This window comes from Pseudonaja textilis, chromosome 14 (assembly GCF_049901715.1).
Source record: "Pseudonaja textilis isolate UNSWEBS1 chromosome 14, rPseTex1.2, whole genome shotgun sequence".
Classification (NCBI taxonomy): Eukaryota; Metazoa; Chordata; class Lepidosauria; order Squamata; family Elapidae; genus Pseudonaja; species Pseudonaja textilis.
The window spans coordinates 15,306,351-15,333,887 of record NC_142003.1 but is presented as its reverse complement, the minus strand read 5'-3'; the positions used below and the strand labels follow the sequence as shown (position 1 = coordinate 15,333,887).

Here is a 27,537-nt window from a genome sequence, read left to right as displayed (position 1 = left end):
TCTTGTCAAGTCTTGCCCACCAAATAGCATTGGAGATTCTGGCCCTCAGAATCAGAATAGAGGTGGAAGGGACCTTGGAGGTCTTCTAGTCCAGCCCCCTGCTCAATCAGGAGCCCCTATACCATTTCAGACAAGTCACTGTCTAGTCTCTTTCTTAAAAAAAAAAAAACTCCAGCGATGAAGCATCCACAACATCTGAATAAAAGACCATCTCTTTTTTTCTCTCTCTCCCTTGATCCAGCATTGATGGGAGGGTTGGACCGGATGACCTCTAAGGTTGCCTCCAATTCTCATTCCGTGGTTCAGATCCAGATTAACAGAGTTGGAAGGGACCTTGTAGGTCATCTGGTCCAGTGGTAGCCAACTAGTGGGCCGGGGGACCACTGGTGGTCCACGAGGAAATTTTGGTGGTCTGCAGAGAAATGTCACCTCCAAAGCAATTAATCCAGGCTGTGCAGGAACACAGGGCTGAGCTGCCCACGGGAACACAAGGTTTGCATCGCTTGCATTGTGAACAACATGAGGTAGTGAGGGGAGCGGGGAAGGGGGGAGCTTGCCCCATTTGCCTGGCCTGGCCACTGGGCTGCTTCTTTCCACTTCTTTCTTCTGCTTTCGGCTGCATGCAAGGAAAGCAGCAAAAGTCTTTCTTTCTCTCCCCCAAACTCCACCAGAAATGAGTCTTTGGGACCCTGCAAGGCCTCCTGCTCCAAGAGGCTGAGCAGTCAAAGACTCATTTCTGGCGGATTTTGGGGAGAGAAAGAAAGACTTCTGCTGCTTCTGCTGCTTCTGCTGCTTTCCTTGCATGAAGCCAAAAGGCTCTTCCCCCCGGAGAACGGAGCTGGAAATGGTATCCTGCAATCTCAAATAAATGAATGATCGATCAGTAGGAAAATGTGGTGGGGAAATTTTCCTGCAGACTTTTTGGGGGATTTTCCCAGGGTCTCTGCTGCTTTTTGCAGAGACCCTGAAAAAACATCAGCAAGCCACCGTCAAAATTCATATTAGTGGTCCGTGGGATTTAAAATTATGAGTTTGGTGCTCCCTGAGGCCCAAAAGGTTGGCGAACCCTGATCTAGTCCAGTCCCCTCACCCAAGCAGGAGACTTAGGGATCCTTAGAGGGAAGATATATTTTTCAAGAACTACTGTGGCTCCAAACTAGTTGAAAACCTGAAGAGTCTAGAACATCCTTTTCCCCCTGAAACGCCCCATTGTGTTCAAGAGGACAGCCAAGTGGAATGAAGAGCTAAGCCTTTTGCATAAGTTACAGACTCGCTGCACCGTTTTGTTGCCGATTTCATAAAAGAAACAATGAGTTGGAACCTCGAATGAGAGCCTTGCCTCTGCACTTGCGCAAACTTGACAAAGTACAGGACTTCATTCTGCCTTTTCCTGGATTTCTTGCGCATGGGATGGGCAGCACAGATTCCCCTCTGGGAAGCTAAACTGAAATGATTTCACGCGGTATCCAGATAGGAACTCTGGATTCCGCTTTAAAAACTAACAGAGAAAGTTGATTCCAAAATAGCATGAACGATGTAATGGAATTTAGTTCAGTGGCATTATTATATACGGAGCCTCTGTGGCGCAGTAGAGTGCAGTACTGCCAGGGCTACCTACTTCTGCTGACTGCCGGCTGCCTACAATTTGGCAGTTCAAATCCCACCAGGCTCAAGGTCGACTCAGCCTTCCATCCTTCCGAGGTGGGTAAAATGATGAGGACCCAGATTGTTGGGGGACAAATATGCTAACTCTGTAAACTGCTTAGAGGGCTGTAGAGCACTGTGAAGTGGTATATAAGTCTAAGTGCTATTGCTATCTATCTATCTATCTATCTATCTATCTATCTATTTCTCTTGCTGTGGTGGTTCAGTGGTTAGAATGCAGGATTTCAGGCTGACTCTGCTCACTGCCAGCAGTTCAAATCTCACCAGGCTCAAGGTTGACTCAGCCTTCCATCCTTCTGAGATGGGTAAAACGAGGACCCAGAGTGTTGGGGGCAAGAGGCCGACTCTGTAAACCGCTTAGAGAGGGCTGTAAGGCACTATAAAGCAGTATATAAGTCTAAGCGCTCTTGTTATTATTAGAGCAGCTCTGTGTCTGCAACCTATGATCCTTTACAACAGTGATTCTCAGCCGGTAGTCCGCAGACCCGGGGGAACCACAATGTCATCACAGGATCTGCAAAGACTTGAAGAAGTATTAACTGTTTAAATTTTGAGTTTACCGTAGCCACAAAAGGTATTTAAAGGGCGGCCCGTGGTGAAGAAAAAGTTGAGAACCATTCACAGAATTGTCTCCTGTCTCCTCAGTCTGAGCCCCCAAACTCTGCCCCACATCTCAGGCTCTGCTCTCCATTTCTGTGTCTCTCTCTCTGTCCCACTTCACAACGCACCCTCCAAACTCAAGTGGTATTCTAGCCATGGTACCAGTCCAGGAACAAGTGTTTCTCCATGTTTCCAGTGAGTCAGACGCAAGCTAAAGTTCTGATTTAACAGATTAACAGAGTGGGAAAGGGACCTGGGAGGTTATCTAGCCCAAACCCCCACCCACCCAGCCCAAGCAGGAGACCCCAACACCATTTCTGATGGATGGCAGTCCGGTCTGTGCAAATTCTCTTTACAACAAAGAAGCCCTGTTTGATCTTGACTCGCACACACCCTCTTTAAATTGCTGTTGAAGTCCTGATAATTTTTTTTTTGGGGGGGGGGGAGCAGAAGTGGGGGTGGGGTAGTTGCTGAGAAATGAAAGACAGGTTTAGAAAAGAAAATAACAGGTAATTCTGACTTACCGCCACCATTGAGCTCAATATTGCTGTCGCTAAGCTAGACAGTTGTTCACGAGTCATGCCCCAATTTATGAATTTTGGGGCATGGTTGTGAAGTGAGTCACTGCAGTTGTTAAATGAATCACACAGCCATTAAGCTCATCTGGCTTCCCCCATTGACTTTGCGAGTCAGAAGCCAGCGGGGAAGGTCACAAACGGTGATTACACGGGCCCAGGACACAGCAACCGTCATCAATACAGATTGGTTTCCGTGACGGTGGGGATGCTGCAGTTGCCGTAAGCGTGAGAAGCGGTCATAAGTCATTGTATCATAGAACATAGAATAACAGGGTTGGAAGGGACCTTGGAGGCCATCTAGTCCAACCCCCTGCCTGAGCAGGGGAGCCCTGTTCCAAATATTAGCCTCTACTTAGGATCGAACTCACAGCCTCCTGATTGTGAGGCGAGAGCTCCACCTCTAGGCCACCACCGCCATTGTAACTTCAAGCAGTCACCAAGCGAATGGTTTGAAGTCAAGAACTACCTGTGGTAAGGGAGAACATGGGAGAGAAGAAGAGATTGTCACTTTGATTGGAATCTTTTGCCTACCTGGCAAAAAAATCTCATCGCACTCATTGGCATAGGCAGGTGCGGATTTAACTTTTCCCGAGTCTGTGATAAGGAGGCAGTTCTTAATAGGGGAATAACAAGAGTTAGAAGGGATTTTGGAGGTCTTCTAGCCCAACCCCCTGTTCAGGCAGGAGACCCTATGTCATTCCAGGCAAGTGGCAGTCCAGCCTCTTCTTAAAAGTCTCCAGTGTTGGAGCACCCACAACTTCTGAAGGCAAGTTGTTGCTCTGGTTGGTTGTTCTCACGATCGGGAAATTCCTCCTTCATTCCAGGTTGCTAACTCTCCTAGGTAAGTTTCCATCCGTTGCTTCTTGTCCTGCCTTCTGGTGCTTTGGAAAATAGATTGACTCAATCTTTTTTGTGAAAGCCCTTCAAATGTCAGAACGTTCCTATCACGTCACCCCTAGTCCTTCTTTTCACCAGACTAGACATAGTCCAATTCCTGTACTTTCCTCCCGGCCATTAATTCTTCTTATCAGTCAAATCCTTCAGTAACATTCCATCTTTTTCTCCAGCCTCCTGGACAGAGGTTTCTTGCTAGAAAAAAGTAGGATAGATAGCATCACCACCAGAGAGATTCGTAACTGGATGACAAACTGTACTCAATGAGTAGTTTGTTTGTTTGTTTGTTTATTTTGATTTGATAATCGCTTACAAGATAATAGGTATAAGTATATACATAGTTATGAATACATGAAATGGGTACATATAAGAAAAATAAAAGAAACAATAGGACAAGAACGGTAGGCACGATTGGTGCGCTTATGCACGCCCCCTACAGGCCTCTTAGGAAAGGGGTGAGGTCAATAGTAGACAGTCTATAAGGTTAAAGTTTTTGGGGTTTGGGGAAAAAACCCACAGAATCAGGTAGAGTATTCCAGACATTGACCACTCTGTTGCTGAAGTCGTATTTTCTGCAATCAAGTTTGGTGCGGTTTACCTTGAGTTTGTATCTATTGTGTGCTCTTGTATTGTTATGGTTGAAGCTGAAGTATTCATTGACAGGTAAGTCATTGCAATGTATGGTTTTATATACCATACAGATCGGACCAAAGACGGCGTAATTCAAGGTTTTCTAGTTCTAGAATTTCAAGTCTGGTGGCATAAGGTATTCTACAACGAGTAGAGGAGTGGAGAACTCTTCTTGTGAAATATTTCTGGACTTTCTCAACTATGCTAATATCAGATACGTAATGTGGGTTCCAGACTGATGAGTTGTATTCGAGTATTGGTCTAGCAAATGTTTTGTATGCTCTAGTTAGTAGTGTGATATTACCAAAGAAAAAGCTACGTAGGATTAGGTTAACAACTCTTAATGCCTTCTTGGCTATGTAGTTACAGTGGGCTCTAGCACTTAGATCATTAGAGATGAGTATTCCAAGGTCCTTTACAGAGCTTGGATCATCAAGAAGGTCTTGACTATTCAGCTTGTATATTATTTTCTGATATATATTTTTTTGCCAATATGTAAGACAGAGCATTTATTTGTTGAGATTTGAAGTTGCCATTTGTTTGACCATTCTGATACATAGTCAAGATCTTTTTGAAGGGTAGCAGTATTGTCTGTGGTATTGAATAGCTTTACATCATCAGCAAAGAGAACGCAGTTGCTCTTAATATGATCACAGAGGTCATTTATGCAGAGTATGAAGAGAGTTGGTCCTAGAACACTGCCTTGGGGGACACCACTGTTGACAGGTACAGAATTTGATAGGATATTTCTTAATAGGTCTAAGTCTACACAGAGGGAAGTAAGCAGTGGAGTGCCACAGGGTTCCGTCTTTATTAACAACATAGATGAGGGCATAGAAGGTAACTTACCAAATTTGCAGATGATACTAAGCTGGCAGGAATAGCTAACACCCTAGAAGACAGGCTCAAGATCCAGATGGATCTTGACAGACTTGAAAACTGGGCCCTATCTAACAAAATGAAATTCAGTATAGAGAAAAATAAAGTCTTACACTTAGGCAAGAAAAACCAAAAGTACACATATAGACTGGGGTGAAACCAGGCTCAATAGCAGTAACTGTGAGAGGGATCTTGGAGTTGTAGTGGACAGCCAGCTAAATAGGAGCCAGTATTGTGAGGTGGCAGCCAAAAAAGCCAGTGCAATCCTAAGCTGCATTAACAGAGGGATATAATCAAGATCAAGGGAGGTACTAATACCACTCTACAAAGCCTTAGTAAGACCACACCTAGAGTACTGCATCCAGTTTTGGTCACCACATGTAAAAAAAGATGTTGAGACTCTAGAAAAAGTGCAGAGAAGAGCAACCAGGAGGATTAGGGGACTGGCGACTAAAACTTATGAAGAATGGTTACAGGAACTGGGCATGGCTAGTCTAGTGAAGAGAAGGACCAGGGGAAATAGGAGAGCAGGCTTCCAATATTAGAGGGGCTGCCACAGGGAGGAGGAGGAAGCGGGTCAAGCTATTTTCCAAGGCACCCGAAGGCCAGACAAGGAATAATAGATGGGAGCTGATCAAGGAGAGATTCAACCTGGAAATAAGGAGAAACTTTCTGACAGTGAGAACAATCAACCAATGGAACAGAAGCTGCCTTCGGAAGTTGTGGGAGCTTCATCCCTGGAGGCTTTCAAGAAGAGACTGGACTGCCCTCTGTCAGAAATGGTGTAGGGTCTCCTGCTTGGGCGGGGGTTGGACTAGATGACCCACAAGGTCCCTTCCAACCCCGTTAATCTGTAAATCTGTTTTCTCTGTGTACCTCTTGAACTTTACACATGAAAATCTCAGCAGAAAAGGCCCCTTTTGCCAGAGCTTTGCTCCACTGTCTGTTGGCCTCTGATTGCCTTGGTGTACTGTAATTAAAATGCCAACTCCCTTGAGCGTTCATGACTCAGCAGAGAGATTGGAAGGACGACTTCAGAACAATAAAGATAATAAGAGGGAGGAGAAGGGGATTAGAGAGGGGAAAGTTGTTCAGTCAAAAGAGCAAAAGCAAGCTGTTGCTCAATATTAAAACGGGGCTGAGGGGGAGGACAAGCAATTCCAGGATCGCATCACGAATGTTTTCCACTCGAGAATTTGAGAAATGAAATCTACTTGGCACTTGAAAGCAGCAGGCTGCCTTGCCGTTGTCCTTGTTTTTCTCCTCTCTTTGAGATTTATATACAAAATTTAAATCTGGAAATGTTCACGTTTGCTTTGGCAGGCTAATCCACAATCTCCTATGGTCACCAATTGAATGTCAATTGTTAAACATTAGCACGGGTCAAATGATGAGGTGCCAGATATTCACCAGGATACCAAAGAGCCCTTGGTGAATATTTGTGTGCTTAAATAGTACTGGGAGAAGATTAAAGGCTGGATTCATTGAGGAGCATTTTGAAAGCATTTCTTGAAGCAAATTTGGGTTTGTTCTTGTTTTTTAATAAGTTTTTATTAAAAAAAAATATTTTAAAAAGAGAATCCCATTTGTTAGGAATGATAGTCACCTAACAGGGGTTGGCAATATATAAACCAGGATAGTCATTTAATACTGTTGTATCTTTAATAAAATGTTGTAATTGTGATTGGCTGAGGTTCCTCCAACGGCCATAAGTTGGAGCCAGAAACCTGGTTGGTTCTTCTTTGCATTTCCTTTTTGCCGGAACATCATTCTGCTAGAATTGCTGTGAGTCTTGCAACTATTCGCAAACTCCGTTTACTGAACTCTTGTTTATGATACTTGACTTCGTTTTTGGGTTATCCCTGGACTGATTGTTCTGAATACTAACTGCTTTAACCACATATGATTTGGACTGTTTGTTGGACTTTGTTTACCCTTTTACAGGTAGTAAAACTTACATTTTACTATTCAGTGTATCTGTGTGCTGGTTGTGTGTTATTCATCACCACTCTCACTATGTTTCCCTGAGTGGATTCATTCTCCTGACGGGGAATACCTCAACAATGTTCTCACATTTTACGGTGTTTTCATAACAATGTACATCTCTATTAGTGTCAATTGAAATCATTTACTACAAAAATATCTTAAATCTAATTCCTAATTTCTTACTTATCTATGTTATTAATACATCGTGATACATTATTTGTTTTTCTATGTTACTATACTACTACACCTATATATGTAGCTATACTATACATAATATACATAGCTATACATTTATCCTTATCTCTATTGTTCCATGATATTTCTTTAATCATTTTCACTATACATCTTTATTTCCTTTTATTTAACCATTTGTACCATGTATTCCATGTGGTAAAAAATTCTCCCTCTTCCTTGTTTTTTAATATCATAGTTAATCTAACCATTTCTGCACATTGGTAAATTTTGTTGATTACTGCTAAATCTGTGGGTACCATTGTTAATTTCCAATTTTGGGCAAAAGCTATTCTTGCTGCTGTGATGATGTGTAGTATTAGATCCTGTTGTTTTTTTATTCCATGACAGTTCTGATATTCCCAATAAGAAATCTCTGGAGTTTGTTCTAAGTGTGTCCCAAAGGTGCTTGTTCAAGAGGCAGCTGGACTTTGCTTTTCCTTGAAGACGTTTCACTTCTCATCGAAGAAGCTTCTTCAGTTCTGAAGAAAAAACACCTTTGGAACAACCATGAGCTGGATGACTGAGAATCTTCATAGACATTAACTAGGGGTAGTTTCTCAAATCATCCTGCGGGGAAATCATCAGCATTAATTGAGTTTAATTGAGAGATTCAGCCTAGAAATAAGAGAAGAGACTGGACTGCCATCTGTCAGCAATAGTGTAGGGTCTCCTGCTTGGGTGGGGGGTTGGACTAGATGACCTACAAGGTCCCTTCCAACTCTTGTTAATCTATTAATTCATCAGCCCGCCTCAAGAATTTGTGGATGCTCTGACATGGGAAACTTTCAAGAGGTTGGACTGCCATCTGTCAGAAATGATGTAGGGTCTCCTGTTAATCTGTCAAACTTGTTAAATTGCAAGCGTTTGGTCTGCAGAAATTCCAGTTGATCAGGCCTGTAACTCTCTGGTCACGGTGACCTTCCTTTGTTGGCAGGCCAAGTCGTCTCCTGCTAAATTTTATCTAGAAATGTTGTGCTTAAGTTTGTGTTCTCTAGCCTCTGCCCACACACACAGCACCTAAGAGAAAGCAAGCGAGGGACATCAGAATCAGTTTGCTGCCAATAGGAGATGTTTGCAATGAGAAAACATTTTAATAAAATGGGAAAATATATACAGGGAAAATAGTGGTATATATACTAATGGAAAATATAATTTAATAATGTAATCCAAATAAGTCAAGACAGTAGATGGGAATTTAGGATGAGGTAATTAAACTATTATTAATATAATAGAGATGATTATGGCTTACAGCTCATGAAAACCCCAAATCCACAATCTCAGAAAATTAGAATATTACATGCAATCAACAAAACAAGGATTGTACATAGGACAATATACAGTATTTCTTTAGCCCAGATAAGACGCTTGTTTGTTATTTGTTGTTCGTTGTTCAGGAGCAGCTTGACAAGAGGAATACGACATTTGAAGCCCATGTCCAGGATCCGTCTGTGTGTGGTGGCTCTTGATGCACTGACTGCAGCCTCAGTCCACTTCTTGTGAAAGTCCCCAACACTTGAATGGCCTTTTCATGACAATCCTCTCCAGGTTGTGGTCATCCCTGCTGCTTGTGCACCTTTTTCTTCCACACTTTTCCCTTCCACATAACTTTCTAACTTGCTTTGATACAGCACTTTGGGAACATCCAACTTCTTTTGCAATTACCTTTTGAGGCTTTCCCTCCTTATGGAGGGTGTCAGTGATGGTTTTCTGCACAACTGTCAGGTCAGCAGTCTTTCCCATGATTGTGATTCCTACTGAACCAGACTGAGAGACCATTTAAAGGCTCAGGAACCCTTTGCAAGTGTTATGGCTTAATCAGCTGATTAGAGTGGGACACTTTGAGCCTAGAATATTGAACCTTTTCACAATATTCTAATTTTCTGAGATTGTGGATTTGGGGTTTTCATGAGCTGTAAACGGTAATCATCACAATTATGACAAATCATGGCTTGAACTATCTTGCTTTGCATGTCATGAGTCTATCTCATATATTAGTTTCACCTTTTAAGTTGCATTACTCAAATAAATGAACTTTTTCACAATATTCTAATTTTTCGAGTTTCACCTGTATATCAGTAGTCGTTCAGTGGTTGGAATGGACTGCAGACTGACTCTGCCCACTGCCAGCAGTTTGATCCTGACCAGCTCAAGGAGGACTCAGCCTTCCATCCTTCCGAGGTGGGCACAATGAGGAGCCAGATTGTTGGGGGACAAGAGGCTGACTCTGTAAACTGCTTAGAGAGGGTTGTAAATCACTGTAAAGCAATAGTCCAAGTCAAGTAAAGTCCAGGTGCTATTGCTACTGGTTTTGGGAATGAAAGCCGCCTGGGTAACTTTGGGCTAGTCTCTTTTTCTTACAATTGTTACTTTGAGTCAGTGTGTATGTGTGCATGTCTATGTGGGCTTTAAAATAAAAAGCAAGGAAAAAAATCTAATAATTTTCAAGATGAGTTAACTTGAGAAGAAAGAACAGGTAGTCCTTGTTACACTAAATTTATTTATTTTTATTTATTTATTTTTGTCAATTGCTTACAAGATAATAGGTATAAGTAAAACCATAGTTATGAATACATGGATACATATAAGAAAAATAAATAAAATAAAAGAAACAGTAGGACAGGGACGGTAGGCACGTTAGGTAGGCGCTTATGCACACCCCCTACAGACCTCTTAGGAAAGGGGTGAGGTCAATAGTAGACAGTCTAAGATTAAAGTTTTGGGGGTTTGGGGAAGAAACCACAGAGTCAGGTAGAGTATTCCAGACATTGACCATTCTGTTGCTGAAGTCGTATTTCCTGCAATCAAATTTGATGCGGTTAACCTTGAGTTTGTATCTACTGTTCGCTCTTGTGTTGTTATGGTTGAAGCTGAAGTATTGATTGACAGGTAGGACACTGCAATGTATGATTTTATATACTATACTTAGATCGGACCAAAGGTGGTGTAGTTCTAGGTTTTCTAGGTCTAGAATTTCGAGTCTGGTGGCATAAGGTATTCTGCAACGAGTAGAGGAGTGGAGAACTCTTCTTGTGAAATATTTTTGGACTTTCTCAACTGTGGTAATATCAGATACGTAAGGTGTACACTAAAATGCAGGTGGCATATAAATGTAACAAGGTGTGCTGTTCCATTCCCACCTCCCCCCCCAAAAAATGTGAATCTTTGGGGGGTTCAGGAAATGACCAGCTCTTAGGGGGCCAGTGGCGATTTTATGAGGCCTTTGTAAGAGCTGCTTGGTTTCCCAAGTCAAAAGAGAGCAAAGGGAATCTTGGCCCTTGAATGCTGGGTGGAATTCTGCAACTTCTGGTTATTTGTGGCTTGCTGCAACACCCTGTTGGATGAGGCAGTACTGTGGCAGTACTGTGTCACTTCATGGATTAATCCTAGCTCCAAACCCCAGCTATGGTGCCTTATCTGTTGGAAGCATCCTTTTAAAGAATAAATCGGGCGCTGCAATTAAATCCACACGCCAATGGGGTGTGCAGACGGTTTCAGGTCGTTGGAAAATGCCAAATGGGCTTGGATGTGCTTGCTGGTGGGCGACGGAGTTATTTGAGGCTGGGATTCTTAAGCGCCACTCTGAGCATCCCCTCACCAACTCTTCACACCTCGCCTACAAGAGCTGCGGAAAGCCAGGGTACCTCTGAGCATGTCAGGATTGCTCCCTGATCAGCAGAAACGAATGCCCAGCCTCGGGCAGCCTTGCCACCTCTCCGCGGAAACGCCGCGCCTCTGGCTGCCCGGCTGGGAACCATGGGAGCCGAAGTCTCCGGCGGAGAAAGCAGAAGACGTCAGGCTTTCCTGCCCCCCCCCCGCGCCGCCCCTCCCTTTTCAGAGGAGAGGGGGTGTGTTCCTGGGCGGCCCCTGCCATTGGCCAGCCCGTAAGCCGGGCGGCGAGCTCTGCCCTCGGATTGGCTGCGGCGCGTTCGGCGAGCGGAGCCAGCTGCTGGCTTCGCTCTTCGGCCGCGCCAGTTGCAGCAGGCGCGGGACGGGGGGTCGGGGGGCGGCGGCGGCTGTGGCGGCACCGGGAGTCGCCGGGAGGAAAGCGGTGGCAAGCCGAGGACGCCGGTCGCCTGGACGCGGTGAGTGGGGACGGGGGAGGGATGGCACGCAGCCCCGGCAGAACCAAGGTAGGGGCGAGGAGCCGCGGCTGCCCTCCGTCCTCCTTTCCTTGGACCACCCATCAATGAAAGGAGCAACGCGAAGTTGGGAGTTGCTTTCTTTCTTCCCCGCAGTGGCTTCCTGGGAAGCCCCCTCCCCTCCCTCTTGGTTGCGTCCTCCTCCCCTTCTCCTCCCACTGGTTTCCTGGGAAGCCCCCTCCCCTCCCTCTTGGTTGCGTCCCCTCCCCTTCTTCTCTTCCCACTGGCTTCCTGGGAAGCCCCCTCCCCTCCCTCTCCCCCTTGGTTGCGTCCTCCTCCCCTTCTCCTCCCACTGGTTTCCTGGGAAGCCCCTCCCCTCCCTCTTGGTTGCGTCCCCCTCCCCTTCTTCTCTTCCCACTGGCTTCCTGGGAAGCCCCCTCCACTCCCTCTCCCCTTGGTTGCGTCCTCCTCCCCTTCTCCTCCCACTGGTTTCCTGGGAAGCCCCCTCCCCTCCCTCTTGGTTGCGTCCCCTCCCCTTCTCCTTCTCTTCCCACTGGCTTCCTGGGAAGCCCCTCCCCTCCCTCTTGGTTGCGTCCCCCTCCCCTTCTTCTCTTCCCACTGGCTTCCTGGGAAGCCCCTCCCTCCCTCTCCCCTTGGTTGCGTCCCCTCCCCTTCTTCTCTTCCCACTGGCTTCCTGGGAAGCCCCCTCCCCTCCCTCTCCCCTATGGTTGCTTCTCTTCTCCCCCACTGGCTTCCTGGGAAGCCCCCTCTCCCCCTTGGTTGCGTCCCCTTCTCCTTCTCCCAGTGGCTTCACGGGGAAACCCGCTCCCTTCCCTCTCCTCCATTCATTCCCTGGTTTTCTCCCCTCCCCGCTTTTGGGGAGGTGGGAGGTCGGAGCCTGGCAGAGGCCCTCGGCTGGTCTCTCCTTCCCAAACAGCCTTGCCCACCCCTTCACCAGCCCACCGGCTCTTCTTCTGGGCGGTGTGGGGGAGACATTCTTGCTCCATCCCCACTTCCTGGTCTCCGTCGTCCCCGTAACTCCCCCTGCCTCCTTCAACTCCCTCCCCTCCCTAAAAAAACACCCTCTCCATTTAATATCCCTCCATTTGGGGAAAAACATCCCCCTCCCCAAACCTCTTTCCAGAGCCTCTGCGTGGATCGCCCTCATTTCCTTTTGCGCTGCCTTGCAGGGTTGTTGTAGATTAGTACATCCCTGTCACCCCTTCGATGGATCTGAGCTATTCTGGCTCCCCAATCCCATTCAGTGCTCCCCTCTTTCTCTGATTTTTTTTAGAAAAAGGAAAACAGCATCCTAGGGCTGGAGGAGACTTGGAGGTCTTCAAGCAGCTCACTCGAACAGGATAACATATACACCATTCTGGGCAAACATTACTGTGGGTTCCCCCCCAACCCAGGCAGTGGCTTATTTGGGGATGACTTCCAACTTTGAAGAAGGCCATGATCTTCCTCTGCTCTGCCAGGTGGCTCCTTCCCCCAATTTTTGGATCATTCTGAGACTCTGCGTCCTTCAGCTCTGTGTGAGATTCCTGCTGGCCACTGGAAGTAGCTTCTCAAACATTGCCCAGAGCTCTCTAGCTGCATTTAACGTTCCTATACTTTGCCATAACAACAAACACATCCGACAATTGGGAAACTGGGGCTTCTTAGCTTTGATCAGGATAACAGCATTGGAAGGGACCTTGAAGGTCATCTAGTCCAACCCCCTGCTCAAGCAGGAGACCCTATGCCATTCCAGACAAGTGGCTGTCAAGTCTCTAGTGATGGAGCACCCACAACTTCTGAAGGCAAGCCATCCCACTGGCTTATTGTTCTCCCTGTCAGGAAATTTCTCCTTATTTCCAGGCTGAATCTCTCCTTGATCAGTTTCCATCCATTATTCCTTGTCTGGCTTTCGGATGCCTTGGAAAATAGCTTGACCCCTTCCTCCTCCTCTCTGGGGCAGCCCTTCAAATAATGGAAGACTGCTTTCCTGTCTTCCCTGGTCCTTCTCTTCTTCCCTAGACTAGCCAGGCCCAGTTCCTGTAACCGTTCATCATATGTTTTAGCCTCCAGTCCCCTCATCATCCTGGTTGCTCTTCTCTGCACTTTTTCTAGCATTTCAACATCTATTTTATAACATGGTCTCTAAAACTGGATGCAGCATTCTAAGTGGGGTCCCACTAAGGCTTTATAGAGTGGTACTGCTGTAATATTTCAGCTTCATTGTTCTGATTAACTAATAGAAGCAACTTGCTTTTCAAAAAAAAGACATATTATTTATTTAAGCTCCCAATGCATTTAAGTTGTCCTAAAAACCAACCAACCAACCATCACCGCCCCAAAAAATGAAAACCAAGGCAGGATGAGAAGCCTATCTAGTTTTTAATAGGGGGCGGGAGGAATTTGAGAAGATAGATATTTAAGAATCCTGTGTTTTAATAATTGGGGCTAAAAGTTAAAGGCTTCTCCGTTTCAAGGCAGTTTTATTTTCTTCATCTTAACCATCCCACCTAAGATGATTTTTTCCATCCAACAATAATTGACTACCTGCTGACAAAATAACAAGGACTTTCACAATTCTCTTAGTAGATCATAAAATCTCTTGTGCAAACCTAGGCATCATTAAGGCAATGATTTGAAAAGTCCTGAAAGTCCTTCTTATCAAATTAGAGATAAGATGGACTGGAGCTCCAGAGAGGTGGAAGGCCGAGTCATATCTTTCTGCCCAAGCTGTAACAGTCCAGCATTTGATCCCCAAAACTCACTGTGCACCAGCTGGGCAGGGTTTGTACCATAGCAGAATAGCAGAAGGGAAGGTAAGATTGGAAGCGACTTTGGAGGTCTACTTGTCTAACCTCTTTTTGAAAACCTCCATTGATCATTCACAACTTCTGGAGGCAACTTCTGAATAATTGTTCTCGCTGTCATTAGCCAGTCTTTTAACACAGTTGGAAGGGACCTAGATGTAGGTCATCTAGTCCAACCCCCCACCCAAGCAGGAGGCCCTACACATTTCTGACAAATGGCAGTCCAGTCTCTTCTTGAAAGCCTCCAGTGATGGAGGCCCCAGCAACTTCTGAAGGCAACTTCTGTTCCATGGGTTGATTGCTCTCATTGTCCTTATTTCCTGGTTAAATCTCTCCTGGATCAGTTTCCATCCATTATTCCTTGTCTGGCCTTCGGGTGCCTTGGAAAATAGCTTGACCCCTTCCTCCTTTCTGGGGCAGCCCCTCAAATATTGGAAGACTGCTATCATGTCTCCCCTTCTCTTCTCTGAGCTTAAAGTTAAACATGCCTAATATGAAGCATTCCTAAGAAACTTGGGGCTGTTGGCCTGACTAGAAAAACAAATATACTCCCAGAAAAAATTGAGTTGTCTAGAAAGACCTCTCCATGTCTCGAAAGGCCAAGGAGACATTGGGTTTACCCTTTTGATCTGGATCAGAGGTCTCCAAACTTGGCAACTTTAAGACTTGTGGACTTCCACTCCCAGAATTGTCCAGCCAGCATAGAGTTGAAGTCTACATGTCTTAAAGTTGCCAAATTTGGAGACCTCTGATCTAGAATGATGCATGCACGATAGACCTATATAATTCTGCTGGGTCATACCATGTCAGCCAGATTGTTTCAAAAGCTTACAGAAATAATGCAAACCCGAATTTTTCAGGAAGGCCAGGAAAGTGCAGCTTCTGCTCAGCTTTTGGTATTTCCCCATTTGATCTGCCATTATACGAGCCAGGGGTTGGACTAGAAGACCTCCAAGGTCCCTTCCAGCCTTACGATCCTAAATCATGTTCTGTGTTCTTTCAGATCTAAGTTGCTGGTCTCTCTTAAGGGAAAGAGAAAGGATGCTCAATTTTATTCCTGAGACATAAACCTCCGTCCGTCGCTAAATGTTTCCTCCTTTTGCAGAGGTGTTACACAACCGGCTCAGTCCAATTTCAACTCAACGTCCTCTGTTCCTTTCTCATTTCTGGACTGAATGTGCATTGTACAGTTCTGTTTGACAGGAAGATCTGGATGACCAGCATGGGAAGTTGAGGAAGCTGCAATCTTTAGCTGAATCTCCAAATCTCATTTACACAATCCCCAAAACTCATTTACACAATCCATCTTGGTGACAAGATGCTATCAGATTTGGCTCTTCCTAGCTATGCAGCAGTCCGCACCTCCTTTCGCTCTCTTTTTTCTAGCTTCAGTTTTTCTCTTCCCTCACATGCACACAGAGAGACCTCCTGTGTGTTTCCTTTACCATAAATCTCCTATTTATGCATCGCCTTTTCCTTTTCTTTTAATATATATATAAAATTTTATTTATAGGTTTTTTTTTCTTTTACATACATAAGTGCTTAGTGAACAGTGCATTTGTTTGGGTCAGTTTACTTTATACACAATACAAATAACAATAGTAATACTATTAAGGTATTCATAGTAATATAATCTTTCAACTTCTAACATTTATGTCTACATGGCAATTAAAATATTTTATACAGCAGTGTACATCGTAATATTTTCCCCATCTCTAATTCCTACCTCTATTTTCTAACTCTTAATCAAGCAAATCCTATATTAAGAAGTATTCTATATCTATCTGTCATCTCTTGCTCTTTTTAGTATTTCAACTCTTACTGACTTTTTGACCCATCTCCCATGTTCTTCCCTTGGGATCTTGTATCTCCTTACATCACTCATATTTAATCTAAGTATTTAGTCTGCATCTACCTCACATTGCCTTTTCCTGTAAGGTCTTTCCACTGGAATCTCCATTTGATAATGGTTTCCCCATGTTCTTTGGATGTCTCAATCCTGCATTTATGTAGAGTTATTTCCCAACCTGCTCCATCTCCCTTTCCTCAATCTCTGCTTTTCCTTCCAGGTTTGCAGTAGGAAGCTGTCAACCTGCTGACTCTGCAAAGTTTTTCCCAAGCTTGAAATTGAAAGTGTTAGAGGGAAGCTCAGGAAATCTGATGAATGTGCTGATCTTACAGATACAGATTACCAGAGTTGGAAGGGATCTTGTAGGTTATTTCATCCGGCTCCCTGTCCAAGCAGGAGACCCTATATCATTTCTGACAGATGGAAGTCCAGTCTCCAGGGATGAAGCTCCCACAACTTCCAAAGGCAGCTTCTGTTCCATGGGTTGATTGTTCTCCCTGTCAGAAAATGTCTCCTTATTTCCAGGTTGAATCTCCCCTTGTTCAGTTTCCATTCATGATTCCTTGTCTGGCCTTCTGATGCCTTGGAAAATAGCTTGACCCCTTCCTCCTCTCTGTGGCAGCCCCTCAAATATTGGAAGACTGCTCTCCTGTCTCCCCTGGTCCTTCTCTTCCCCAGACTAGCCAGGCCCGTTTCCTGCAACCGTTCATTGTATGTTTTAGCCTCCAGTCCCCCTAATCATCTTGGTTGCTCTTCTCTGCACTCTTTCTAGAGTCTCAATATCTTTTTTATAATGTGGTGACCAAAACTGGATGTGGTACTTTAGATGTGGTCTTACTAAGGCTTTGTAGAGTGGTATTAGTACCTCACTTGCTCTTGATTGTATCCCTCTGTTAATGCAGCTTAGGATTGTGTTGGCTTTTTTTGGCTGCCGCTGCACATTACTGGCTCATATTTAATTGGTTGTCCACTAAGACTCACAGTTACTGTTATTAAGCCAGTCTATATGTGTCCTTTTGGTTTTTCTTGACTAAGTGTAAGACTTTACTTTTCTCTATGTTGAATTTCATTTTGTTAGATACGGCCCAGTGTTCTAGTCTGTCAAGATCCCTCTGGATCTTGAGCCTATCTTCTTGGGTGTTAGCTATTCCTGACAGCTTAGTATCATCTGTCAACTTTGGTAAGTTCCCCTTCTATCCCCTCACCTAAGAAGTTTATGAAGATATTGAAGAGTCCTGGGCCTAAGGCGGAACCTTGTGGCACTCCACTGCTTACTTCCCTCCGTGTAGATGTGGTACCGTTAAGCTAAATCACCTTTATCTGTTTTGAACCAACAAAAGTTCCTGTTCTCCTTCCCCTTTTCTTAGTTAGAGGGGGGCATGATAACTTGGCCTATGATCAGGCAGAGGGTAGAGGGTTTTTGCTCTGTAAGCAGTGTGTCTTCCCTGAGATCTCTCTGTGCCGTGAGGTAAGCGTGAGGTGTGGCAACATCCGAGAGTACTTTGCTTACTCATGACTGAGCTGAAGATGTCAAGATTGTATGATTGCCTCCTGAGCCAATTCTGGGGAGTTGGCCAAGAACGGTTATTGATTGTACCAGGTGCACTCCGGGAAGGGGAAGCCAAATCCATCCCCGTCATTTCCCATCTGTGCTCTCAGGACAAGCACAGCCTGGGGGTCACAGTCGGGTTGCGACAGGTGTCAGAGTACACAAAGAGGCTGAGAAGGAAAAGGAGCTGACAAGAGGTGGCAGTCTCAGGCTTAACTGGGAAAAATGCAAGGAAGGGCAACTAAAACCCACTTCCCTGAACCAGGGTGAATATGATTGAAATCAACTCAATTTAAATCATGATTAGAATAGAATAGAATAGAATAGAATAGAATAGAATAGAATAGAATAGAATAGAATAGAATAGAACAGAATAGGAATTGGAATTGGAATGGAAATGGAATGGAATAGAATAGAATAGAATAGAATAGAATAGAATAGAATAGAATAGAATAGAATAGAATAGAATAGAATAGAATAGAATAGGAACAGGAACAGGAACAGGAACAGGAACAGGAGTGGAGTGGAATAGAATTGGAATTGGAATTGGAATTGGAATTGGAATTGGAATTGGAATTGGAATGGAATGGAATGGAATAGAACAGGAATTGGAGTGGAGTGGAATGGAATGGAATGGAATAGGAATGGAATTGGAATTGGAATGGAATAGAATAGAATAGAATAGAATAGAATAGAATAGAATAGAATAGAATAGAATAGAATAGAATAGAATAGAATAGAATAGAATAGAATTCTTTATTGGCCAAGTGTGATTGGGCACACAAGGAATTTGTCTCTGGTGCATAAGCTCTCAGTGTACATAAAGAAAAAATAAAATACATTCATCAAGAATCATAAGATACAGCACTTAGTGATAGTCATAGGTTACTAAGAAGGAATCAAATCATACTAGAAAACAAATAGAACAATATAAATTGTAAAGATACAAGCAACACGGTTATAGTCATAAGTGGGAAGAGATAGGTACTAGGAAGAATGAGAGGAACCGTGAACTTGTATGAATGCCTCAATGCAAGCTCGCACATTATCTCTGCTTGCAGAGCTTGGATTCATTGCATGAGTAATACACTCTTAGTTAATAAGTTGAGAGTGTTGTGGGAATTAGTTGTTTAGCAGAGTGATGGCATGAGGGGTGGGGTGGGGATGGACTGAATCACTAAGTAAAAAGGCTTGATTGAAATCAACTCAATTTCAACCATAATTTTTAAAGAGCAGCTGTCATCTCTGTCCCACAGCAGCGCCACTTCTGACCCACTGTTGACTCACCGACAGTCCCATTCAACTTCATCGGGACGGCTGGTGATGCGGCAGTGAGACAACCAGGTGAGGGATATGGCGGGCAGCAGGTGAGTGGATGCCCGCTAACAGCTGCTGCCAAGGTGGAATCTGAAATGACAGGCGCTCTTTAATATTATATTTATAAACCTGCTTAGAAGGTTTCCCTTTAATTTTTACTGCTTGCCCTTCTTCCTCACACTTAGAGCCTGGTGGTACAGATCAGTGGTGGGATTCAAAAAATTTTTACTACCGGTTCTGTGGGCGTGGCTTGGTGGGCGTGGCAGGGGAAGGATACTGCAAAATCCCCCTTCCCTCCCTACCCCACTAACCTGCTTTCCAGCTCCATTCTCCTGTGCAGGGCAACAAAAGGAGACCCAGCCAATCAGCTGGGACTCAATGGGAGGTGGAGAATAGATGGGGGCAGAGCCAGTCAGAGTTGGGATTGGCCGGTTCTCCAAACTACTCAAAATTTCCGCTACCGGTTCGCTAGAACCGGCTGAATACCACCTCTGGTCCAGATGCATTTGTCTTCAAGCAATCCTACAGTTTGTAGTGTACGTAGATTTGCAAAATGACGAGATCAAGGAATATTCCCAAACTTTGTTTTATGGTTTATCTCAGAGTTACTGTGAACTTGTGTGAATGCCTCAATGCAAATGCATGTTATCTCCGCTTGCAGAGCTTGGATTCATTGCATGAGTTGACCAAAAATGTAAATATTGCACAATCTACAGCCTCATGCTACATAACTAAACTCCATTTCATGCTGAATTCAATTAAATTATTAATGTATCTTAAATAGAAAACTGTCTTTAGATAGATTTTTTTTTTACTCCCAAAGCATTTTATTAAAGTAAATTTGATAACAATAAAAAAAACCCGATTTAAATGTTTAAAAATCTGATATTTTTTTTAAAGCATCGATTTTTATCCACCCTGCCCTGAACTTAGCTATTCCAGCTGTGTGTTTCTTGCCTCCGTCCGTGAGAGTTTGAGTACCGGCACTCCTCGGCTTATGACCACAACTAAGTCCAAAAGGCCCAGTCCACCTGAGACAGGGCAAGCATCCTAAATATACACCAGTTGCCAAGCATCTGAACTGGGCCCATAGGGATGCCGCAACCGTCATAAGTGTGAAAAACAGCCATAAGTCACTTTGGTCAGCGCTCAAGGTTGACTCAGCCTTCCATCCTTCCAAGGTGGGTCAAATGAGGACCCAGATTGTTGGAGACAAGAGGCTGACTCTGTAAACCGCTTAGAGAGGGCTGGAAAGCACTGTAAAGAGGTATATAAGTCTAAATGCCATTGCTATTTTTTTTCTTTCTTTCCTTCCTTCTTTCCTTCCTTCTTTCCTTCCTTCCTTCCTTCCTTCCTTCCTTCCTTCCTTCCTTCCCAGTGGTTAGAATGCATTATTGCACACTAACTCTGCCCACTGCCAGGAGATCGATCTTGACTGGTTCAAGGTTGACTCTGCCTCCCATCCTTCCGAGGTGGGTAAAATGAGGACCCAGATTGTTGGAGGCAAGAGGCTGACTCTGTAAACCGCTTAGAGGGGGCTATAGAGCACTGTGAAGCGGTATATAAGTCTAAGGGCTATTGCTAAATGGGGGAAGGGATGCCCTTCCTAAATATTTTGGCCTTTCCCCTCCCCCTCCTGGCCGTATCTTGGGGAGATGGATATCTGGAGCAGCAAATATGCTTGTGTGTGTTTCTTTAACCATCTACTGCCATCATTCAAACTTGCAGTTATCTTGAGTTAAGATGGACAGCCTATAAATGTTATAAATGAATAAGTAAAATATCCATTTCCCTGAAATGGGCATCTTGCACTTTGGAAGCGCAAATCTATGAATTCATATTTCAAGCTCCGATTAAAAGGTTCTGCTTTGTGCTTTGTCCTTGCCCAAACTTTTTGCTGGCAGGGGATTTTGGTTATTGTGGTTGCAACGTCTGACGGCACAATTGGACATGCAGGGAGAAGCAAGCAGCCTTCCAAAATTTGCAGCCACTGCGCTGTGACATCCAGGAAGTCTCTTCATCGCTGGGGTGCTTAATGGCCCCCAAATATTATTTCTACCAACAGGTGTTATGTTGCCAACAGCAGCTGCTGAGTTCTTCTAGAATCTGAAAAAAAGAGCAGAAAGCTGTTTTTGGCAAGTGTAGTTTCCCCAGCCGTGTGAGCTGTTGTTGGCATGATCCCACAGTTTGTAAGGGAGCATGTGATGGGGCTCATAAATTCCTTCACGACTCTTGTTGATGGGCTCAGCTTGGTGTGCTGGTCAGTTGTGCGAGGATAATGGAGGCTTTCGCTGTGGCCTTTGGGGCAGAGGGGCTGCGGTGCGTCTTCGGGGGTTCGGGGGGGAGAAAAGAGAGGCAAGGATTGCCTGCAGCTAGGGAGATACAGATGAACCAAGTTGGAAGGGACCTTGTAGGTGTCAGGCCTGCCTCCCTTCAAACCCCAAGAAAGAAAAACCCTCGACTCCACTGAAGTAGAAAAGCGCTACTTTTCATGAGTTTGAAATGATAGCAGCGAAAGAAAGGCAAGATCTGATTCAAAAGGCACGAAAGTTGAAAGTCCAAGGCTCTTCCAAACAACAGCAGAAAGGGGGACATCTCGATCTTTTGAGGAGGGGGAGAACCTTGTTCCAGAGGGCAGGCTGTGCATTTCCTGGATCCCAATCAATGACATTGTTTAACTGAAGGAACCTGGAAGGCACCAACCTCAGCTGAGCAAATGTTACACTCTCTCTTGATTGACAGGTGCTGCCCTGAGGACCGTTGGCCTTTTTATCCCAGCCTTTTAAGCAGAAATGCCAGCAATTAAATCTCAGGATTCTCACAACCGACTGCAGAGTTCAGTCAGAAGCTGCAAAAATACAGAGGAGAGCCTCTCTGTTTTTAGGCCAGAGATGATGGAACGGAATGGAAAAGAGTAGAATAGAATTCAGCTGCGGTTCTCTTGTGTCCCAAAGGTTCTTTTTTTTCATGAGGCAAATGGGCTTTCTTGCTTTTTCTTTTGAAGATGTTTTGCTTCTCATCCAAGAAGCTTCTTCAGCTCTCACTGAATGGTGGGGAAGGGAAGGATTTATATTTCTTGCAGACAGCTGGTCATTTGCATCCTTTTAGAGGGTCGTTGAGGCCACTTGGAGGTTTATCTGTGTCCTCAAGATCACCTGAGTGGTGCTCCTGATTCCTGCAGTACTGCCATTTTTTCCTCTGGAAATCCGTTCATGTTTCCACAATATTCCAAGGGTGTTCATCCCAAATTGCACAGCTAAAAGTCTGTACAGAAATTCTCAGTCATCCAGGTCATAGTTGTCCTGAAGGTGCTTTTTCAGGGGGCAGTTAGACTTTCTTGTTTTTTCCTTGAAGACGTTTCACTTCTCATCCAAGAAGTTTCTTCAGCTCTGACTGGATGGTGGGGAATGGAAGGATTTATATTCCTTGCGGACAGCTGGTCATTTGCATCCTTTTAGAGGGTCGTTGAGGCCACTTGGAGGTTTATCTGTGTCCTCAAGATCACCTGAGTGGTGCTCCTGATTCCTGCAGTACTGCCATTTTTTCCTCTGGAAATCCGTTCATGTTTCCACAATATTCCAAGGGTGTTCATCCCAAATTGCACAGCTAAAAGTCTGTACAGAAATTCTCAGTCATCCAGGTCATAGTTGTCCTGAAGGTGCTTTTTCAGGGGGCAGTTAGACTTTCTTGTTTTTTCCTTGAAGACGTTTCACTTCTCATCCAAGAAGTTTCTTCAGCTCTGACTGGATGGTGGGGAATGGAAGGATTTATATTCCTTGCGGACAGCTGGTCATTTGCATCTTTTGAGAGGGTTGTTGAGGCCACTTGGAGTGTTGTCAGTGTCACCTGAGTGATGCTCCTGGTTCCTGTAGTCTGCCATTTTTTCCCTCTGGAAATCCATTCCTGCTCCCACAACATTCAAAGGGTGTTTATCCCAAATTGTACAGCTAAAAGTCTACAGAGTTTTTCAGCCCTCTAGGTCATCCCAAAGGGGCTTTTTTTTAAGGAAGCAACTGGACTTTCTGTTTTTTCTTTCTTTTGAAGAAAGAACAAGAAAGTCCAGTTCTCTTTTCTTCACCACAGACCCCCTTTAAATACCTTTTGTGGACCATAATCATGGACCACCCAGACTTAACTCAAGATTTAAATCATAACATTTCTTCAAACATGACAACATTATGGCCCCCCCAGGGGTCCACGGACCACAGGTTGAGAACGAATAGGGTGGGATGGGATAGGATAAGTTGGAAGGGACCTTGGATGTCATCTAGTCCAACTTGGCTGTAAAAATATGATTTTTGTACTTGAGTTGTAATTCCGTTTTCTCATCTACAAATTTTCACAGTTTCAGTCACGAATTGGCTTCCATGGACCTTACAATACATCATACTTAAGTGGTCAGTAGAGAGGATGTGTATAAGCGCATTAGCGTGCCTGTTGTCCCTGTCATTGAATTTTTATTCTCTTATTCTTGTTCTCATTTTTGTTTGACAAATTCCAATAAATAAATAGACAAATAAAAACTCCCCGCTTAAGCAGGAAACCCTATACCATTTCACGCCAATGGGGGTTGACTTTTTTTCCTTGCAGGATCAAAGAAGCACACCGACTAGCTAGACTTTCTTGCGATGTGGGCGTTGTTGTTGTTTTTACATATATTGTTTTTGTTTGAACACAAGCCCAGGATGTATGCATAGCTTAGAACAAGAGGAGACTGATGATTTTGGATATAATTTGGAAAGCCATTCCCAGGATTGCAAGTTGCAACATAAGAGAAAGCACCAAATTATCCATACTGCTTTTTATCCAGAGATGAATCACTAGGGCATTAGCAGGAAAGGCTGGGAAAAAAAGCCTGCCTGAATTTTTGCAGATTCTCAATCACAACAAAGCATCTTTTTCTTTAAAAACACATTGAACAACTGAGTTCAGCATCTTCACTTTGTTACCTTGGCAACAACATCAAGGAGTTTCCCCTTGTCAGGAAACAGGTATTTTTCTTTCCTTTCCCAGTCCAGCTTACAGGCCTGGGATTTCCTTGTGGTGTCTCATCCAAATACTAACCAGACTTAATTCTGTTCTGCTTTTTTGAGGTCTGTTAAGGTCATTTGTATGCTCTCGCCTTGCTGGGCCCTTTTTCTGGGTCTAGCATTATAGCAGGCAGCAAAAAAGGATAGGGAGGAATTTCATAGGTTATAGAAAAACAGTAAAGTGCCAGAAAGTAAGGTTGGTAAAATCTGTAAGTACAGTACTAAAGTAATCTTATTGCAAAAAATGCTTTAAGTGAGGGATCCTTAGTGCTTTCTGTGCTTGGTTACTAGCACTGATGATGTTACCTGGTTAGGTAAAGAAATGTCTGCAAGAAGATAACCAAACTCAACACCAAGGGCTCCACAGTTCTCTCCTCCACTTCCTCCTCCTCTCCTTTCTCCAGTCTGCAAATCCCACTCCCTTCTAGCACTGATGATGTTCCCTAGTTGGGTCATGAAACGTCTTCCAGAAAACCAAGCTCAAGGGAGTATCAAGGACCCCTCGTTTCAAACCCTGAGCTACATCAATTATCCCTTGTTAGTGCTTCAAACTCTAGGCGGGGGGAAACACGATCATTTTGTAAGCTGCCCAGAGTTACATAAACAGATAGGTGGCATATCAATTTAATAAACAATCCACTTGTAGAGGCTTCAAATGTGTGCCAGGTTAGGAAAAGCAGACCCTCCAACCCAACCACCCTATCAAGATCAGCCTTGGCCCAAAGCTTAACAATGGGCCTGGCAGATAAAGAGGGGCTTGGTAAAGAGCTGGACTTGCTTTGCCTTAGACCAGGGGTGTCCAACCTTGGCAACTTTAAGACTTGTGGACTTCAATTCCCAGAATTCCTCAGCCAGCTGGCTGAGGAATTCTGGGAGTTGAAGTCCACAAGTCTTAAAGTTGCCAAGGTTGGACACCCCTGCCTTAGACAGTGTTTTTCAAACTTAGCAACTTTTAAGAAGTGTGAACTTCAACTCCCAGAATTCCCCAGCAAGCACGTTTTAAAGATGGATGGACTTCAACTCCCTCTTGTACTCTCAAGCCGGCTGGGGAATTCTGGGATTTGAAGTCCATCCATCTTTAAAGCATGCTTGCTGAGGAATTCTGGGAGTTTAAATCCACATGTCTCAAAGAATGCTAGTTAGTAGGGAATTCTTCAGCTACTTTTATTGAGACAGGCTACAGTGACAGAAATTTCCAAATCTGATTGTGTTGCGTCTCCTCCCTTTTCTTATGATTGAGTAAATTAGAGAGTCGCTTCCGAATTTATCTAGCTGAAAGATTGAATGAGCTGGAAGGGACCTTTGAGGTCTTCTAGTCCAGCCTTATGTCAAACAGGAGAACCTATACCATTTGAGATAAGTGACTATCTAGTATCTCTTCTTAACAACCTCCAGTGATGGAGCCCCCACAACTTCTGAAGGCAAAGCTGTTCCACTGGTTAATTGTCCTCCCTGTCAAGAAGTTTCTCCTTAATTCCAGATTGCTTCTCTCTTTGATTAGTTTCCAAACATTGTTTCTTATCTTGCCCTCTGATGCTTTGGAAAATAATTTGAGCCCCTCTTCTTTGTGGCAGCCCCCTCAAGTACTGGAAGACTCCTATCACGTCTCCCCTAATTCTTCTTTTGGCCAAACCCAAATCCTGCAGCCGTTCTTTCTGGACTAAAAAAATGTTTCAGCTCCTTTTGCCCATCTCCTGGTTCCTGCATTTCTCCCACAAGATCATTTTCCTTACTCTGTTTGGCTATTTGCTTTTTCCTTGTGCTACATATCTGGCCTTTTCATAAACACGGTGAAGCCAGTTCTCTAAATTAGCCTCGAATGAAAGAAACGCCAAAACAAAATCTGAATAATGTGCATTTGTTGTTCCCTTCTGAGTCCTGGTAACTGAGAGTGCCAAATGAGGCAGAAATAGCTCCTTTTGTGTTTCTGCCTGTCAATTCCCACGAATGTCCTGAAATTTAAGCATCATGCAAAATGGAAGGGAAGAGAAATCCCTTCCTCCCCCCCCCCCAAACCCCCCAATCATTGTCCAATGAAGCTTGAACTTGGTGCAGAAAAATAATCCTGCATATTTTTCCCTGGCTCTTTTCATTTCTTTTAATGAAAGAGTTATTGTAGCATTCAAAATCGGTCTCGGGGGGAAGAGGATTGCGCGACGACGCACTTGCAGACAGAGTTGGATGTTTCTGCCTGTGTTTCTTAGTGAATGCAAATGTCCTTCGTTGTGCAAGCTACGGTGATCAGCTGTCTCAGTAGCTTCTTCAGCCTGCCAGGAAATTCTAAGGGGAACATTGAAGAGAAATTTTTTCCAATGTGTGCAGCAGGAAAAATTTCGTGGTGAAAAGCAGAACAGTGGCAGAAATATCTCCCCGACCTCCAGGCAACGAACGAATTTGCACAAGCTGTCAGGAGAGATTCAAGAGATATTCTCAGCTCTTCTTAGATTAGGGAAGAATCACAGGATTGCTTCCCCCACCCCCACCCCGGGATATTTCTCAAAGAGAGCAAGAAACATACTGGTCCAGCGATCAGTTAGGAAGCCTGATCTTTCTTGGTCAAATTGTGGTTTGGTTTGGTCTTTCATTATTTAATGGAATAACAGAGTTGGAAGGGACCCTTGGGGGTCATCTAATCCAACCCCCTGCTCAAGCCTGAAACCCCATACTACTTCATACAAATGGCTGTCCAACTTATTCTTTTTTAAAAAACTTATTTATTTACAAAACACATGTGAAAATTACATTTTAACAGTTCTGTGTCAAGCGTTACTTATATTTACAATTATTTTTCATATCAAACCTTATTTCTCTTATCTAACCATATATATAAAACTTTTCCCAAACCTCATAAAACTCAGGCTCCTCTTTACCTTTAAGTTTCCTCATAAGCCTGTTCCATCTTGGCACAATCAAGTATTTTGTTTATTGCCATATTTTCGGAAGGTACATCATCTATTTTTCAGCTTCGGGCATAAGCAATTCTTGCCGCTGTTAATGTGTGTTGTACGATGGATTAGATGTTTCTTCAGGTTTCAGGTCCAACTTATTCTTAAAAACTTCCAGCGATGGTGTACCGACAACTTTTGAAGGCAAAGCTTTTCCACTGATTTATTGTTCTCACTGTTAGGAAATTTCTCCTTAGTTCTAGGTTGCTTCTCTCCGTGATTAATTTCCATCCATTGTTTCTTCACTTGCCTTCTGGTCCTTCAGAAAATAATTTGCCTCCCTCATCTTTGTGGCAGCTCCTCAAATACTGCTATCTTACCTCCCCTAGTCTTTCTTTTCATTAGACTGGACATACCCGCAACTGTTCTTGATACATTTCATCCTTCACCTTTCTAATCATTCTTATGGTTCTTCTCTGCACTCTTTTCCAGAGTCTCAACATTTATTTTATTTTTTGTATTGTGGCACCCAAAGCTGGATGCAGTATTCCAAAT

At 44.0% G+C, this 27,537-nt stretch overlaps 1 protein-coding gene across 1 annotated transcript in view; it reads left to right on the top strand.

The window, feature by feature from the left end:
- The first annotated feature begins 11,413 nt into the window (after positions 1-11,413).
- The window catches only part of ABAT (4-aminobutyrate aminotransferase), a 54,876-nt gene continuing 38,752 nt past the window's right edge, over positions 11,414-27,537 (top strand). The window contains exon 1 of the mRNA XM_026704102.2: positions 11,414-11,548. The gene's annotated coding sequence lies outside the window, so the exon portion shown is untranslated. The remainder of the gene's footprint in view (positions 11,549-27,537) is intronic.